This window comes from Zonotrichia leucophrys, chromosome 1 (genome assembly GCF_028769735.1).
Source record: "Zonotrichia leucophrys gambelii isolate GWCS_2022_RI chromosome 1, RI_Zleu_2.0, whole genome shotgun sequence".
NCBI classification, from domain to species: domain Eukaryota; kingdom Metazoa; phylum Chordata; class Aves; order Passeriformes; family Passerellidae; genus Zonotrichia; species Zonotrichia leucophrys.
The window spans coordinates 15,245,400-15,263,767 of record NC_088169.1 but is presented as its reverse complement, the minus strand read 5'-3'; the positions used below and the strand labels follow the sequence as shown (position 1 = coordinate 15,263,767).

At 40.7% G+C, this 18,368-nt stretch overlaps 1 protein-coding gene across 2 annotated transcripts in view; it reads right to left on the bottom strand.

Annotated features, from left to right (window-relative positions):
* Positions 1-4,778: 4,778 nt before the first annotated feature.
* Positions 4,779-18,368, bottom strand: part of SMPX (small muscle protein X-linked) — a 41,939-nt gene continuing 28,349 nt past the window's right edge. For both annotated transcript variants that reach the window (XM_064706917.1, XM_064706868.1), the window contains exon 5: positions 4,779-4,879. The gene's annotated coding sequence lies outside the window, so the exon portion shown is untranslated. The remainder of the gene's footprint in view (positions 4,880-18,368) is intronic.

The window sequence follows — 18,368 nt, the reverse complement described above, 5'->3', positions numbered from 1 at the left end:
CCCTGAGCAGAGGGAGAAGCCATGGGAGATAAACAGATCATAACCCCATTCCCTGTCTCCCTGCACTGCTGGAGTAGGAGGTGGAGCTGAAAGGAGGGAGGGGTGGGTGGAAGGTGTTTTTAAGGGTTTACTTTACTTCTCATTATCCCACTCTGATTTTGTTAGCAAAATCAGCTAACAAAATCAGCTAGCAAGGGCAAAACAGGCTCAACTTCATATCTCTAAGTTGAGCCTGTTTTGCCCTTGATGGTACTTGATGAGTGATCTCTCCCAGTCCTTACCTCAACTCATGAACCCTTCATTATGTTTTCTCTCTTCTGTCCAGCTGCAGAGCACACTGAGTGAGCTGCTTTGGTGGGTGCCTGGCAGCTGGCCAGTGTCAGCCCATGGCATCTACTCATATGGATCCTCCTCATGCCCAAAAAAATGTGTGAATCCTGCCCCTTGTGCCCAAACTTGCCTCACAGGGTTGACAGCTATGTGCTAAGGATAGAAGATCCAGGGCTTGGATTCCCAGTCTCATGTTGGAAGGGAGATGTGCTATGGACCACTAAAACTCTGCAATTGCTCAGCTAGGAGGGTATTAGATGGAAATGAAGTACCACTGTATCAGGTGAAGATCATTCTCAACAGAAACTATTGCAGTACCTGTAAAAAACATTCACTGTGGATGCAGCATCTGTAAGAAAGACAAATTTAATCCCAGTTTCACTAAAGATACAGTGGACTAAATCCCTTTTCACAGTATGATATCCAGACAGAATCAAGTTTGATTAGTTACCAGACAAGATTTACCATCAACCAGTGCTTAAGAAACCCACAGTTGGTATCAGGGCCAGAGAACTCTCACTTCACTTACACTTTCAGTCAGCCACCAGTCTTCTGCAGGATGCCTTTGAAAGCATCCACCTCACAGATTACTGCAAAGTAATGTAGTGGGAAGTAAATAGAACATATGGATAGGTGGGCTTACTTTATAAATGGCTTGAAACTTCTGCCAAAGACACAGGAGAACTGATATTACCAGGTTTGACTGATCTTATATCCAACCCTCAGTTTTTTTGTCTCTACGGAATATTTCATCTTGGGGCTGCAGTATTTTTTGAGGACTGAAAACCTGGCTTTAGGGGAAGTTTTCTTTGTAATTATTTATGCACCAGTAGTACTAGGCAGCCCATATACCAAAATTAGGATCTTTTATCCAAGTCCATTATTTAATCTGCAAAAACTCACTCGAATTAAACATGCACACATTAGAGAAACTGGGACTTAGTCACAAGGGCAAAAGAAAATTGTTTCAATATTTTGCCCCTAAAGCTAAAGAAAAGATACAACTATTTTTCTTGGATCCTCTTCCGTGATTCTCTTCTCTCAACATCAATTTTTTATGATAAAAAATGGTCAAAGGGCCAGATTTTTTAATCCCTTCACATAAATAATTTACAGACTGCATAAAACAAGAGATAAATAAAAGGACCTTTTTCATCACCCTTGTGAGTACACTGAGCACAGTCCTGGTGAGATGCCATTGAACCCAGTGAACCCTCCAGAATCTGATTTGGGGAACTCACATCCATAAACACAGTTGCATATAACTATAGATGTTTTACTGATACAATATGTAAAGCAGTACAGTGGGGAAGTACTGGTTTGGGGTTTTTTTAACTGCCTGATTCTACTACTAGCTTACACCACCACAGAAAAGATAAAACTGCCAGTTTAATTCTATAATTCAAATTAATGCATAAATCCAAGCCTCCAGAGTTTTAAGACAAATAACACTATTTGCCTCAGAAATGCAGAAGCAATATAATCTTTTAACTGAAAGTGATTAAACCAGAGTAACCAATGGAGATACATTCAAACTCCCCAAAATTTTCAAGAACAGTAATTATTATTTTACCTCTATCTTTACCTCTAAGCTAAATGTGTTTGGATTTTTCTGTGCAGATAACCAGAAAAATCATTAAAGTGTGGTTTTGTTCACTAGCCAGTGATTAAAGATCTCTTTCCAGTTGTGTTGGGGTCTTGCTGCCTCATTAGACTAAACCCTTTGCTGTGGGCACTGCATGACACCTATTTCTGTTTTTTTAAACAGAACATTTTGCCACAACATTGTTGAGCAATTCCTCTTAGATTAACAAAATCTCTTTTTCGGCATTAGGAGAAAAAAAAAATTGCAATGCAGAGCTCTGGGTAGGGAGTTAACAAAGGAAACTGTCCCCCAGCTTTCATGCCCAGTGCTTGGTGACACAGGGGCAGAAACTGTCCCTCTGATTCACTCTCACACCAGCTCCACAAGGAGACCAGGCACAGAGATGGCACTGAAATCCATCATTTTGCTTTGTGTCACGGGTCTGCTGTGGAAGGGTCAAGCACAGGGGTGGAGGGGAGCTTTTCTCTCTGTGTTTGCTTTGGTGCAGCCATTGCTCTGGCTCCACTCTCTAGGGGTGGTCATCAGGGAGGTGCTCACACACTGACCCTGTCAGTGAGTTTGGCTCACTCCCACAGAGTCCCTTGTGACCTCAGGACAGGTCATGATTTTAGCATGATCTGTGATTACGTGTGCTCATTCTGCATTGTAAGACCTCAGTCCTCCCCTAAATTTGTGCCAGGCTCTAACATCTGGGGGATGGAATGTCCCATGCCAGAAGCACTAGGCTGCAGAGCTGCCTGGGACAGCTTTCACTGGCCTGTGTGCACCCTACAGTCAGAACCTTTAATAAGGCTTAGATGAAAAATAACCTCACTAGCACAAATGGTTCAGGCCAGCTGCAAACTATTTGCTAGCTGAGACAGAGAATTTTCACAGACTCCTTTTTTCCTAGTGCTCGGTTCCTAATTTCATGTTCTATAAAGGATTTCTTGTAGTCCTTAGACTTAACTCAGGGTTCTCACTGATCCCCACTCCCCACGAGTTGTCAGTCTCAAGGGAGTGTAAAAATTGTCATTTAAAATAAAGACAAAGTTCAGAAAAAGTATCCTTTGCCTCTGACTGGTCCCTCACCACTCTGAAGATGCTTCAGTGGCCCCCAGTGGTACCCCTCTGTTTGGAAGCAAGGATTTGAAATCTGGCAAAAGAACCACACTCCTCTGTCAGGGGTAGGTGTTCTTTCTTTCACCTACACAATCAGGTGTGAAGACTGGGATGTGGCCCCAACTCTCTCCATCCCCTGGAATTTACACTGTGAATTTTCCTAACTATAAAAGCAGGAGGGAAATGAGGCTTCATCTTCCCCCAGTTCTCTGAAATTAGTATTTTTTAAGTAAGTAAAGAACACAAAAGCCAAGGCCCTGACTCATCTCACCTTCAGCGTGCTTTTGGATCAATGTGTTTTCTCCTTTTTATCATTTCCAGACTGGCAGGAACAATGCAGTCCAATATCAGTGACTGATAATGCAGTGTTGGGGAAAACTGTTCATTTTTGATTTAACAGACATGTTAACCTCATTGTGATGTAAATGAAAGCTGTCCCTGATACATTCCATCTCTTGACATTTCCATTTCAACCTGTCTTTCAGGGATGCTCACCTCCAAGAAATGCATTAAAGGAAATCAGAGCATATAAGGATGAAGCAGGACAGTAAGCAATGTTGATATTGCATATTCAAAGCAAAAAGTACAATAATGTCATTTTAATTGAGCTGCAGAGAGTACAGCTCCTTTCTAATTTCCTGTACAAAGTAATGCAAATATATGGAAACTTAAAATTCAAAAATCATTTCAGTTAGCTCTGGTATTATCTGATAGAGCAAACAAGAATTAGATGGATGTCATTGTAAGTAATATTCAACTTGAAATCTGTTTTCTAACCAGAATAATTATCTTTATTTTATTTGAATAAACAAGAGCCAGGCAGAGAGTTTCAGAGTATGTAGAATAGTTTCAATCAACATTAGAAGAATATTATTAAAAACAGCTCCTCATAACCCTTTACAGCAAGTAACATAAAAGAGACCATGGAGACACAGTGTATTAAATTTCTCTTACAATAAGATCTCATTTCCAAAAATGGAATATGCATCAGTGTTCTTTTATGTACAGTCCATATACTGCAAGCATCAACGATTAATCACTCTGTGTAAGAGGTGCTGTGATCACACTTTACTTTAGCCCAGCATCCATGTTCCAGTGTCCCCTTTTGATCTGAGTTTTGAAGATAATGATCCTTCAAGCTGTATTCATGAACATGTTCCATCAAGGCTGGATGACTCTTTATTTGAATAAAGGTTGCAGTTTTCTGTCAGCTACCTCACATCTTGTATATTCATTGTATAAAGGCGATGCATAAGTATCAGAACAGCAGTGCATTTTAGATTCCAGAGGAAAAGAAATACTTTGTCTCTACAACAAAGGAAGAATTTAGCTCAACTCACCAGAAAGACCATTGCTTTTAATATTTTCATTTCCTTTATGACACATGATACATGATTCCTCTTCTATAACTAGGAGCTCACAGCAGAACATAAGATGTTATATCATTCACTTATTCTTTGTGAATTAATTTAAAAACTCTTTTGTACACATTGACATTTTTCAAAAAGAAAGAAACCAAATTAATCGAAAATAATGATGTAATTATTTTAAGTTTTTTCTATTTTTGCTCAAACTTCAAATTACACTACTCCCCATTCTCAGGTCAAAATCATTCCTGTACATACACATATTCATTGCTAGTTGCTTTGTTCTGTTTTATTTCAGCACTACTTTCCTATGTTAAACAAAATGGACAAGGAGAAAACATTGATATAAATGTACAAAGAAGATGCTTCTTATGGGGTATTGAAGAGTTGGGAAGTTCGTAGTCTTCATACAAATATATAAAATATTTGAAATTTTCTCCATTCATTGGAATCCATTCTGTTTCATTTGTCAGACCTGTACAACAAATACAAGACCAGAAATTAATCATTATCAGTGCACTCACAGGTATTTTCAGATCATGCAGAAAAAGCTGTGAGGGGGACGACACACACCTGCAATTTTTCCTTCTCTTACAGCACTGGTTTACAGCCAGGCTTAGGAAATACAAATCTTTGTGATCCAGTAGCTTTTCCCACCTCCTCTCCAGATCTCTGTCTGATGAAACTTCATGATTCTGTCAAGACTTGAGGCCTTTAAAGCTTTGAGTTTTGCCCTTGGTACAGGGCGCTGGGGCTCTGCCCTATCCCATCCCATCCCATCCCATCCCATCCCATCCCACCTCATCCCATCCCATCCCGCAGAGCCTGGGGCAGGCAGGTCCAGCCCTGCACAGACCCTGAGTGGGGCTCAGCCCCAGGAAAGCTCTGCCACTGCTCCAGCAGGCACAGGAGGCAAATCCTGCCCTGTGGCTCAGCAGTGTGGCTTTGCTGCAGGGAGCAGGCATGCATCAATTCATAAAAATCAAAATGGTATTTAATTTTACCATTAAATATTACTTAATTATATAGACATATATATGTCTGTGCATTTTTAATTTTTTTATTGCTTTGGTTATCCTCTTCTCTTGCCTTTTCTGTTCTACCCATTAGAGTCTTTATTGGTGAGATTCCATCCAAACTGAATGGTCCTTGGGAATTTTCAGCCCTCTTCTTTTGGTAGTGTTTATCTTTCTGTAACTACTTTTGTCACAGCTCCACTTCTCCCTATTTCTGCTTTAATTCTCATGACTGACCAGCACTAAGGACAGTATTCTAGAAATAGTAGCAAAGTATCCTTTGTGTTCTTTTCCCATTTATTTCTTTATTTATTTAAAGCAAGGTTGAGGGGGTACTTAGCTTCTGTCTGGGGAGTGATGAGCAATTTCCTTTAACCCATCTACAGACTTTTTTCTGCACAGTCACAGCTAATTTGAAGCCCAGCATAGGGCCAATTTCTGCTCTCTTTGAAGTTAAGAAATACCATGGTTGCTGTTGATATCAGTGGTTCTAGACAGCTCAATATTGAAAACCTGAAAACAGGTTTTTCAATTAACTCTCAAAAGGTCAAGACACTAACTTTCTCAGCAACCATGTTTAATCAGCTAAGATATAAGTATTTGAAGTGGAGGAATATGTCTACTTTTGGTAAATTTTGTTGAACTCATGAACCTTCAATAAACGTTTAGAAAACAGAGAAAAAGTCACAGGACAGAATAAAAAATGACAACCTTCTATATTCACAATGTGTTACATGAAGGGAGTTTTTGCTCTGCTCCTGAACACATGCAGGCTGTGCACATTTGAGCAAACAGTGGAGGGATATTCAAAAGGCTGGGATGGCTTTGCTTTCAATAGAAACTCTTCCCTGGAGAAGAGAGGTGCTGTTAAGAGAAACCCTGCACTGCTTACACTGACTGCTTGAAAGTGATGGTAACCTTTAAATAAAGAAATCAAATGTTAATTAACTTGTCTAGAAAGAGAGTGAGGGGCAGTCATTGCCTCCATGAAGTGGCCGTAGCACCACAAGTAGTGCTACCAACACTCTGTGGCCATTAGCAATCAAACAACAGGGCCATCTCATAGCTGGGCTCAGTAAGGCAATGCACTGCTCTGTTTCAGCTGAAATTTCCTTCCAGTCAGGTAATTTAAGGTATTTCTCTTTCTGCTCTCAAAAACAAAACCCAACTTTAGGGCTGTATTTGATGGCTCCCTGGGATACACACGCACAAGTAATCCTGTCCTATATAATTACCTCCTGCCTACACACACTCTCCATGTGCTTCAGCATTCAGGATTATCCTCCTTTCTCTTTCAAACTCTTCTGTGCCTGTTCCTGAGTATACAGGGTGGCTGTTTTCAAGTGGTATGTGAATAAAACATTTCTGGCTATGCCTGAACTCAAGGGCTCAAGCCCGGGATCAGGAGAAAGATTGTGCAGGGGCACAGCAGGCAAATCTGAGCACAGTGTGGTCCTCAGCATCACAAGCGCTTTCTGATCCTTCTGCTGAAAGAGGCCAGTGACAGGTTCTGCCTCCAAACACATCGTGGGTGGATTGTGGCATGATGGACAGCTGTAATTAGCATTCTGGATTTCAGGATTGCATTATATTTTTTTGTATCCTTCTAGCAGATTCATCATTTTAGATTTAGGGCTGTGTTTTCTGCAGGTGTCACTCTGGAGGACGCATCTGCCTTGCATGGGAGCTACATGCTTATCTTCTTTAAGTAGTTTTATCTGTCCTTACTTCCTGAGTTCCTCACAACAGCTGCCCTGTGCTGGGCACATCAAGCACCCAGGGATCATGGTAATACAAAGAAGGTGTGTACAAAGCTTTTGGGTACAAAAGGATGGAGACAGACTTTCCCCACTGTGCTGAGGGACAGGAAAGGAGACAAAAGGCACAAATTGAAATAAAGGGAATTTCATCTAGATAGGAAATAAAACTTTTACCATCAGGGTGGTCAAACACTAGTCCAGGTTGCCCAGGAAGGTTGTGGAATCTCCATTCTTGGAGATACTCAAACCCTGACTGGACATGGCCCTGAGCAATGACCTGAGCAGGACATTGGAGTGTTTTCCTGAGGTGGTCTTGGGGGTCAGGCAGTCTGTAAGTGTGGCAGAGGCTTTGCTTGTCCCAGGGGAAGCTGTTCTCTACTCATGAGGGCCAAGGTGGATTCATGGGCCATGTGCAAGGGCCCTCTTGCCCTTGCCTGGCCATGGAGCCATCAGTGAGTTTACAAACTAAAACAGCAAGGTGCTATAAATTGTATAACTGTGTTGCTAATAAGAAAAGTAATCTGGTTGATGGGATTACTTTTGGTCACATGCTCCATCTTTTTTAATACTTTTTTGTCCTTTCTTTGTTTCCTCATAGTTCCCACACCTTTGACCTTCAGCTCCCATTGAAATCAATATCCCTTAACACCTTCATGATCTGAGGACTGAAAGGTCCAAAGCGGCACTGCGTCCCATCCAGCCAAGCAAGCACCTCTCTGTTCCCCTCCTTCCATGACTCAGGTCTCTCACTAGGCAATGGACCACCAAAAGACCTGCTGTGTCCAGTTCTTCCAGTCCCAACTGGGACACAGCAGCTCCAACCAAAGGAAACCCAACCTTCTAGGAGACCATGTGCCTACAGGAGTAGCTAGTTAGCAGGAGGAGCAAAAAACCCCACAAACTAGAGTTCCCAAGAATGATGCCACTTGCCACCCAAAATAAACAAAAACCAAATGGCCATGATAAATATTTCCATGGGGTTCAGGTGCTGAGGAAGATCAAGCCCACTTTTCTAAAATCTTGTCTAAAGCCTGCTGCTTGCAAGTGGTGCTATTTTAACACCTGGTAACAGTATCATCTTTCTCTCAGGTATACTCTCTGCTCTCTGGTTGCTTATAATTACTACCTGAGCTCCCTTTGCAGTCAGTGGACTCTCTATTATCTCCCTGTGATGCTCTAATCCACTCAGACCTCCCACTGGCCAGCTGCAATTCTCCCTGTCCCAGCTCCCAAAGGCACGTTATTTTTAGAGCACAAACTCCTCCAGAGAGCCATGGGAGCCTGTAAACTCAAAAATAGGTTGCTTATGGTACATTAGCAATGCTCACAGTTATGTTCTCTGGTGATTCTTTCAGCTGCTGCAGGTTATCACCAGACTCCCTCGCTGCTCCAATCAACCTCGCCCCAAACAACCCTCAGGCATTTAAAAACAGAATATACTTGAGAACAAATGCTTAAATGTTGTCCTGATTAAGGGTGGACATAAGTACATGCTCAGGAACACTTTGAATCATGGAATTAGAGGAGTTTTCAGCCCTCAAGACCTTCTCCATTCCTGAGTGAGAATGTGCAAGGCTGTGATTGCAGTCGGTTGGATGCCAGTGTTGTTTTCTGGAATAAAAAAGACTGGATCCCTGAGGTTTCTGACCACAGAAAAAAGCAGTAGCTATTTTTGTATAAGAAATTATTTAATGTATGTGCTGTTCAACACAGATGCAGCTTCAAAAATAAATGCAAATAAAGAAATGAATTGCAAAAATCTCACTTTTTTTTCCTTTTTCAAAATTACAGTTTTTAATGCTGCATTTCCCTTTTATTCTCTGAACACACCCAACTAGTTAACAGCAAGAACACAAAATATTTATTCTTTAAAAAACACTAGTAGTTCCAGTTGTCAGTGTTTTCTGTTCTTAGAGAGCATGCTAGCTGAAAGAACAAGAAATATGAAATCCCTCCAGATTTTGGCTGTATCTCCATATATGCAATAAAATGACCACATTTGGTGCTAATATTATATAATTAAAGAATATGCATAAATCACTTGAGCACTGAATAATTTTTTTGTTTATTTCAGTAGTTCCCAGCCCTATATATTTAACCCCAAAATTCTGTTAAGGCATCCTATTTTATAAGAAGTAGCTTTACACAGGATGAAAGAGACATTAGCACTTCGAAGAAGATCAGTGATTACAGCAAGTGCACCAAGGTTCAGTAAATGCCTCCCACTCAACAAGCTTCCAAAGTGAACGACCACATGATGTTTACTCCTCACCAGAACCCATTTATAGATCTCTTACTCACCACTACCTCAGCCATAAATGCAACCCTCAAAAAGAGGCAGCAAGGAGAGCTCTATTTGGGAGCAGACAGGGAGTCCACAGTTGGTGAACTGGCCCTTGTCTTCACAATACTGTTAAGCCAGGCTGTGGATCATGATTTAAGTCATCCACACTCTAACGACTGAAAGTGTTTATTACATACCAGGTGGATTGCACACAGAACAACAGGTATGGCTGCTTGGGGAAAATTCTACATTTGGAAAAATTGATAAAAAGGGTTTAAAAATGCCCCTCCAAAAGTGCAAGTGGGAAATGCAGGTAATGACTTCTTATGGAATTAGGAGTCCTAGGAAAGAGTTTTGTTGCCATTATGTCATTTAAAAGACATCTGGCCATTCCCAGCAGATAGCACATTGGGAATGAAAAGGGTATCAGTTACAGTAAGGTAAGAAGGGGACAGAGGTCGTGAACGTCTGTGAGTCTGAAGCAGAATTAGCCTAGAATTACAAACACACTGCTCTACAGAAGGAAAAACCTGGGCAAAAGGTAAACCCAGGGACATGTCTCTTTTCATTGCTCTAGTGAATTGTCAAGGTGAAATAAAGCCAGACTATCTCCTTAGACTCTCTAATTCTCCTGCACATCTGGTAAAAGCCTTGACCTTTTGGAGACAGTAACCTGGAGTGCCAGGGGATCTGCTTTAATTCCTCTCCCCTCACTTCCCTTTGATGGGCAGCCCTTGCTGCAGTCAGCTTCTCCCATGCAACTCCTTTAATATTTATGTCATATCAAGATCAATGTCCACACAGATGCCAGAGGAAGCAGTAGGAAGTCAAATGTGCTCCAGGTTAACATATTAATACTGTGATGGGATGCCAGAGAGATGTTTTAAGTTGCAGAGGGGAGGGAGTTCATCCCTTTACTCCTTTCCAACAATCTGGTTGACTAAATGAAAGATCCTACTTTAAATTCAACTATTTTAATTTCCTGCGTGGTTTTTTTACAAATTATTTCAACACATTTGTTATATTTCTGTCAGGATAATGAGAGCAGCTGTCATATACCTGAGCATATATCATATGTCTTTTAAAATATGTTTTCTCTCATTATATTTTCTGAGCATTGTCCCTGTGAAATATAAAAATTCCCTGGAAAGATAAAAATTTATGCCTTTTTAAAAAATTATTTTTAACTCCTTTGGTTTTTTTTGCCCTTTACCTACAGTCAATAAAAATATGTAAGAAAGCAACTGAAAACTGAAATGTAGGTTGCACATACACATACATGCAGGGTTTCAAACCAAAAAGAGAAAGGTCAGAATTTTTATCCTTCCAATTTGTCAGACAAAGAACACTAGACAAAAAATATTTTCTACCAAAACACAAAAATAATCTTTTAAATAACAAACATTGCTATCTTCACTATGAAGAAATAATTGAAAGTCATCTGCTCCTTTTGACATGCATATGTTCTTTCTCTAATTTAATCTCGGTTCAGACAGAGTGACCTGGGGAGTGAAGGACGGTTTTGACCCTTTCTCTGTTTGCAGCTCGGTAGTGCACACACAAAGGAGCTGCAGCCAAGTGCTGTGTAACAGCAGGTCTAGCCAGACACAATAGACCCTTTTATTAACACAGGAAAAGTCAGGTGGAAACATTCCTTGTGTTATACTGTTATCAAAATTTCTTGTTACCTGCACTGACACAAAGATTTGGCACCAAAGGAACTTGGAAATGACACAATTTCACTCAGTGGTTCTGAAATGACAGCTGTCAAATAGAAGTCTTTCAGGTCAACTTGAATTCTAAATATGTGTTCTCCAAAAGACCTAATGTCCATAAAGACAAGATACCTGTCATTTATTATGTTGCCTTTTTTTTGTAAGTGGAACCCCGATGCCAATGATCCACAGGTATGTGGCCCAAGATCTTGCAATAAGTAGCAGTTCCAAAAGTGAAAAAAAAAAAAACCAAACCCCTCAGATAGCAGCTTTTTCAGTGAAAAACAAACAAATATCCCTATCTCTTGACTAGTACTAATTCAGAAGTTTTGGGATTTGTAGCGGGCTACAAACACTACAGCCTCTCGAGCATGGAAATGTGTTCTGAACTTCCACATCTCTTTAGCCTTACCACTTATAATTTTACTTTTGTTTGGGCATTTCTTAGCTGAGATCAGAAAGCTGCCTAAAACATTATGCTGGGCTGCCAGTTCTCATTTACATGAAATAGAACCTTAATGAGCATGGGGGTTTTTTAGCTAATGGATTCACTACAAATGCTGATACAAATACATTGTCTAGAAAGATAAAAAATCAACAGTTTCATAAAGCTGGTAAAACGTATTTTGAAGTTTATCATATCTGAGTAATTAAAAAAGAGACTGAATTTTAAAGGACTGATTATGCAGAGCACTTTAAAATGCTATTACAAAGGAAACCCTATATAAATTCTAGTATACTTTCTGTTATTTGTATTATTACTACTTCTGCAATGACTTTTTCTAGAGCTATTCTTTACATTTTCTCTCTATCCTGTACAGGTTTAAAGCACAGTGGCTGTAACAAATGCTTACCTCACACTAAATTCAAGTTTTAATTCAATTTTCTGCTTTTCATTAACATTTTTACTACAAATTCTCACAGCTTAAAGTGTCCCCCCTATAAAAAGATTCTGCAGAACCATCTTCAGTTGCTTTGGGACTGTATGAGGCAATTTGTAATTCATAATGGCCAGCAAAGATTAAGCAGCATATAGCATATGCTGTGATTAAAGTTGTTGATAAGGAGCTGCAGTGGCTTTTTTTACCTCTGTTAATTAGAACTATGCTGCAGCACTTTCTACCTTTTAAATTAGTGTCTTCTGAAGGAAAAAAATAAAAACCTTTTTCCTTTCTAGCTCTTCAGTAAGCTCTGCCAAGTCCATGCAGGTGTGTGCCTATAATTATTACCCTTTGCAATTATTTGTCAATATAGGGAAAATTGTTCTCTGAGTTTATGTTAAGTGCTTCTCATTCACCTATATAATCTCTGCATTAAAAAGCATTTGATTTCCAGTGTAGGCATCACTCAACAGCTTGGTCACGGTTGTCAGTGTCATCCTGACCACATTAGCAAGTATACCCAAGTTGTCTGTTAATGAAGCCAAATGACTTAAACAGCTTAAGTAGCAAAAAGTTTATGTCAGTGAGATTAGAGAGGGATTTCTTGGACAGTTTAATTGTATTTCATTTTCATTCCCCATAACAGCAGACAGTGAAACTTCAGTAATCATCATTGTGGCAAATTCATCAGTAAGGAAGCCAAAGCCTAATGGCTGATCCTGCAAAGTGTTTATTGCCTCCTTTGAGGTGCAACAAATCCCATTGATTTCTCCAATAATAACCATAACCACCCAGCTGCTTGCAGGCACAGAGTGGAAAATAGCCAGTAGCAATGCACCTGGGTGGTGGAGTAGGATCAAAAAGAAAAGAGGTTGCTAGGAGCCATTATGGAGTGGTAATTTTGATGTCTATGAGGCAAAGGTCTGTACAGAAGGGACCAGATGAAGTGTTAATACAAATAAAATAATGATTGGTAAAATATTCGGTACAGAAAAGCAATTAAACAAACAAAAACCCCAAAATAAACAATAAAAGTATTAAAGAGGAAGTAAAAGAAAGCTGTGACATTTAAAACAATGGGACATCTTTCTTGTACTGAGAGCAGTGATGCAATATGAAATCCACTCCCTGAGAGTTAATTGTCTGACTGGGGTTTTCCAGCCAGGGAATATCTCTGAAAACAAGTTTCCAGCTAGGAGAAAAATGTGCATGGTGCTGAGGGCTCTTGCTGCAGAGGCTCCCTGCAGCCAGCACCTGGCAACCCAGCCCAGAGATGATGTGGGGGAACACCTCAGAGGTGTCTGCAGCCGGAGTAAGGGCAGGAACACATTATTGGTGCTGTACCCTGAAACCAGATCAAACGCGGTCAGATTGTTACACAGCCACACCACGGGATTCCTGCTGTGAGAGATGAGTAATGCCATGATTGACACTCACAATTTACAGACAAATATAATGTATATAGGTTAAGAAAAGTTTTATAGATTTATAGTTATGTTTTACCTTGTTGCATTGTTAACAAGAGACAGCCAGGGTTGGCTTGTCACTGTGGTGACATCTGACCTCCAGTCAGGATCTGAGGGAGAGATCTCCACCACTGGACAGTGAAGAAGGGGTCTATGGACAGAACTTTGGGATGGGTTAAAAGGCAAAACCTCCATTGTGTGGGAGGGAGAGCACATGGTGGAGAAAACCCTTTGCTCCCTGCCCTGTAACATTTTCTCTATTCAGTCTTCTGTTGTATTTTTGATAAGGTTTAATAAACCTTTCTAAAATTATGAAAAGCAAGTAGCTATTTCTCACACTGCATTGCTTCAGAAGTGCCGGGTGAGTGTGGGGCCACAGCCTTCAGGCTGGATGGTGAGGGAGCCCACCAGAAGGACTACAGTTCCAAAAAGCCAACCCCTCTCACATCCCACCTAGGACAGCACAATCAGGGGACCAAAGGCATTTTGCAGCTCCCAAGCCCTGGTCCAAAGCCATTGTTATATATGGATAATGAGATGACTGGCTCTCGCAATTAAAAGATAACTGTTGTATGAATATTAAGAAAAGCTTTAGTGATGTGTAGTTATGTTGTTGTAGTTTAGATGTCCTGTTCTCCCCATAGTCCCCTTTCCCCCCTGTATTGTTGCCATCAGACAGCCTGGGCTGTCTAGGACAGGTACAAAGAAGCTGCACACGTGTCCCTTGCATGGGGCAGCTGGGAATGGAAAAGCTTGGTGCTTAGGGGGTGAGGCATGGCAACACCTGATCTCCATTCCAGTGACAAGAAAGCAGTTTCCACTGATAAATGGCAAAGAAGAGCTGACTGAGAGACTTTGGGAGGAGCCAGGGCTGGCTGATGCAACCCCTGGGGGTATAAAAGACTGAGCGTCCATCTTGAAGATGAACCAACCACATGGTATCCACAAGGAGCGGCTCCCAGCACTGTGAATTTTTCCTTATACAATCCTTTCATTGTATTTTTGTCATTAAACCTCTTTAAATTTTCAAAGTGAGCAGTTGCTTGTCACACCTCTCACATCCCACTTAGAACAGCACAATGGGGGGACCAGAGCCATTTTGCAGCTCCCCAACCCTGCCAGAGCCCTTTTGCAGCTCCCCGGCCCTGGCTGCCCCTCTCGTGGCAGCCCCTCTCACCCAGTGCTGCGGGATCCTGGCCCAGCAGAGCCCAGGCCTGGCTCAGCTCAGACTCAGCAGCCCCAGCCGTGCCTGGCACACATGGGCATGCTTGGGTTTGCCTTGCAAACCTTCCAGCAGCCTGGAACGGAAAACTTCATCATGATCTTAATGCTTGTGTCTGCACCAGACCCCCAGCATCGAGCACTTGAGCTGCTGAACAGCTGTGGCAAGCTTTTAGAAATGTTGTTTGGGGTGGACAGAGAGCTGTAAATCAAACAAATCAAAGCCTCTTGACAAAAGGGCCTGATAGGTTAAAAATTTGGATTCATTCTCAGGAAATGGAAAATCCCCAGATGTGGAGGGATAGAATGTAAGAAAATAAAGATAGTGCAGAAGGTAGTCTCATACCTGAGGAGTTGCAGCTGTACTAATAACCAAAGATTAGGAACAGGCCTGCCCTTAATAGGCCACAGCTGTGTCCAATAAGAAGACAAGTGCTATAAAAGAGGAGGTTAATGTGGTGAGGAGAGAGTTAGAGTCTGTTGGTTGTGCTATGAAGAGGGCTGAGGTTTGTTTGTACTGAGATGAAGAAGGAGTCAGTGCTGTGAGGAGCTGGCCATGAGAAATCACCAAGAAGGTAAGGGAGACTTTTACAATAAGATGGCAACACCTAGATATTTTGTGCTTTTGTTGGAAAATTCAGGCCACCTGGTTTTGTTTTGCTAGAAAAATACTTGATTTGGGGAGGCTGAAATTTGGAGAAAGATGATGTTATTTTTACTGGCATTTTTATAGTAGGGGAAAGACTCTTCCATGTGAATCCTTTTGGCAGTCCTGTTGTAGGCCCTCAAAGAGTGTAATAAAAGTCACTCTAGGGGTGGGCTGTCACCCTCAAGATTGTTCTGCCTCATGCCGTGTGAAGTCTAAAAGGCACAGCTGTATTACATAATTAAATTATGAGCAATTATTTTCAAGCTGTTTTGCACCAAAGAGATTCTGGAGGAGGCACTGGCCTTGAACTTCTTTTACACTGGCACTTCATTTGTGCTGGCTCTCCAATCAAATATTAAAGCTTTACCTGAAATTATGTATGAAACATTCTCACAAATCCAAATGCAACCTATCACACAGCAAAATGCTGCTGCTGGGAAAGTTCTATGATTTCACACCTGAATGCTCATGTCTTTTGCTATTGTCATGCTGGCTGCCACTTCAAACTCCGGATAAGCTGGCATTTCCTCTAGAGACACATGCCCAGTGCTAAGCAGCACTGCTTTGTGTCTGGATGGTTTTCATATACAGAGAAGGGTTCAAATATTGTTTGCATTTTTTAAATTAAGAAACGGTAAGCAAAAGGTTAAGGTTTTTTTTTTTTTTTTTTTTTTTGCCGGAGATGGTAGAGCTGCAGGGACAAAGACGGTGGAAAGTGAAGTATTTGGCATGCTGCTGATTCCTATGGAGTCCCTCACTAATGGCATTTCTAAGGTGCTGTTGGTTCTTTGTTGACAGCTGACATTTGTGGCTTTTTCGTATTCATAAGAAATTGAGGAACTTAATGACAAAAAGCACATCATAAAATAACATTGAGTTGATAAATGACTCACATAAGCATCAGTTAATCAGTCAAGCCTGAACATGAAGCCTAATAGTGATTATTAATATACAAATATTAAGAGATCAATACCAAGTTTTTTTCCCCTATACTTAAAGCGAGGTAGGCTACTTCAGAGGCTTACTGGTATGTAAAAAGGATGATTCAGCATTGCTGTCCTTGTTTTGCAACCACACATAATTTTGTAGCTATGAGATGGTATGAGGAAAATTGTTATGAATCATAAAATTCAGGCAACACACTATAAGGCAGACTGTACAGTATGTTAATTCAAATGCAATGACAAAGACATAAACATGTCAAAAACATGCCCTTAGCTTCCATACTGCCTGATTTTTCACTTCCTATCAGACTTTAATACTGTCCAAAGATTTTTATTTCATTTTCCATAGGAATTCACATATTGTCCAGGATCCTAGCTCTACCACTCATTTTTTTATTGCAAATGCTTTCCATTTTCATACTATTTTAATGGTTGAGAATAAAGGTCTAAGCGCTGGGTGTTGACTGGTTAGACTTTCAAAAACCATGTACTCAAACTTTGGCAAGGCAGACTGTTGACTTATGTGTGTGCCTGAAAAATAGGCATATTTTATGTTGATTTTAGAAACGACTATGTTAAAAAAAGTTTTATAAAACAAAGTATAATCATGTGTATCCTGTAGGTAATTGATTTTGAGGTTATTAGTGTATGCTTACTTTGGGATTAAAATTATATATATATTTAGATCATGACTTTTTATGAATTTCAAGTTGCAGGGAAATGGAAATAGAAGCAAACAGCATCTTGGTGTGCTGCAAACACACCCTTTCTTCCTTCAGTGAAGCAAAAGGGTGAAATGACAAGAGAATTATCAGGTTGGATAATTACTGGAGAAAAAGCCGAGTTTGCTTGATTTGTTGCTTGAGAGTTGGCATGGGCTGAGGCTGCTGAAATTTATTTAAAATGCAAGGAGTTTTTGTACCTTAGAGTATGCCAAGAGTCAAAATGGTCCAACGTTTTTCTGATGGAACATTTCTCCACTGGGAAAGTTTTGTGATTTGAAAATATAACTTTTTATGGAAAGATTTTTCTTTCAGCAGTTCTCCTGATGCAACATGGAGCACTGAGCATAACTGATCTGGCCAGGTTTTTATCCCAGCAGCTGCCCAGGAGGCTGGTGCTGCTCTTTGGCTTTGGGGGCTTCCAAGGGTCAGCAATTTCAGGTCTGACAGACTCAAAAACCCTAATCCCTGCTCAACAGTCCTAACATTCAGAAGCTGCTGGACATAGCTTCCCAAATCAGAGGAGAAATATCCAATTTTTAAAACTGTAAATAGTATGGTTTAACTCCAGCTATTCCTGTTCCTTTGTGGTTCAGCTGAGAGCAGGGCCTAAATCTGCAGAATAACATAAACTTGGCATTCCCAAACTGGTTCCACAGCCTCTGCCTCATCTCAGTCTCCTGCTGCATTGATCTGCACCTTCATTCAGGTGTGTGATGCCAAACACTTTAATGCTGCCCTTCAAGATCCCTTTTGACAGCTACAAGCTCTAAAAATGAGCTGTATACCCAGTTTCCCCCAGACACAAAGACTGACCCACAGGAAATGAAAAATTATTTCTATGAATGGGTCAGAAGCCAAGCCCCATGTAGATGCTAAGCAATACTCACATATACAACAATAAAGATAATAATTATAATAAGCCCCTATTTGGCCCACAGTGATTTCTAGTCAATAAGGCACAATTCATGGCACAAAAATTTGAGACAAATGGAGGGATAGGCAAAAGACAGCTCAGTTATATTTGGTATAATAATCAGCAGACTTACAATAGGAGCTGCTTGACTGCTGACACACAGCAATGACTATTATTTTTATGCAGCAGGCTTCCTGAGCCCTCCCAGGGCAGTATTTTGAAAGCATTTAGCTGATTAAACATGCCAGCCCCAAGGAGTGAGGCACTTAGCGTTTCTTTGGGAAGCTGAGGAGATATCTAATTGCAGGTTTACAGAGCTCTAAGTACTTTAGAAGTTTGCCCTCTAGTTTCCCTGAAGAGTTACTGCCATGATGCAGTATTTACCGATAT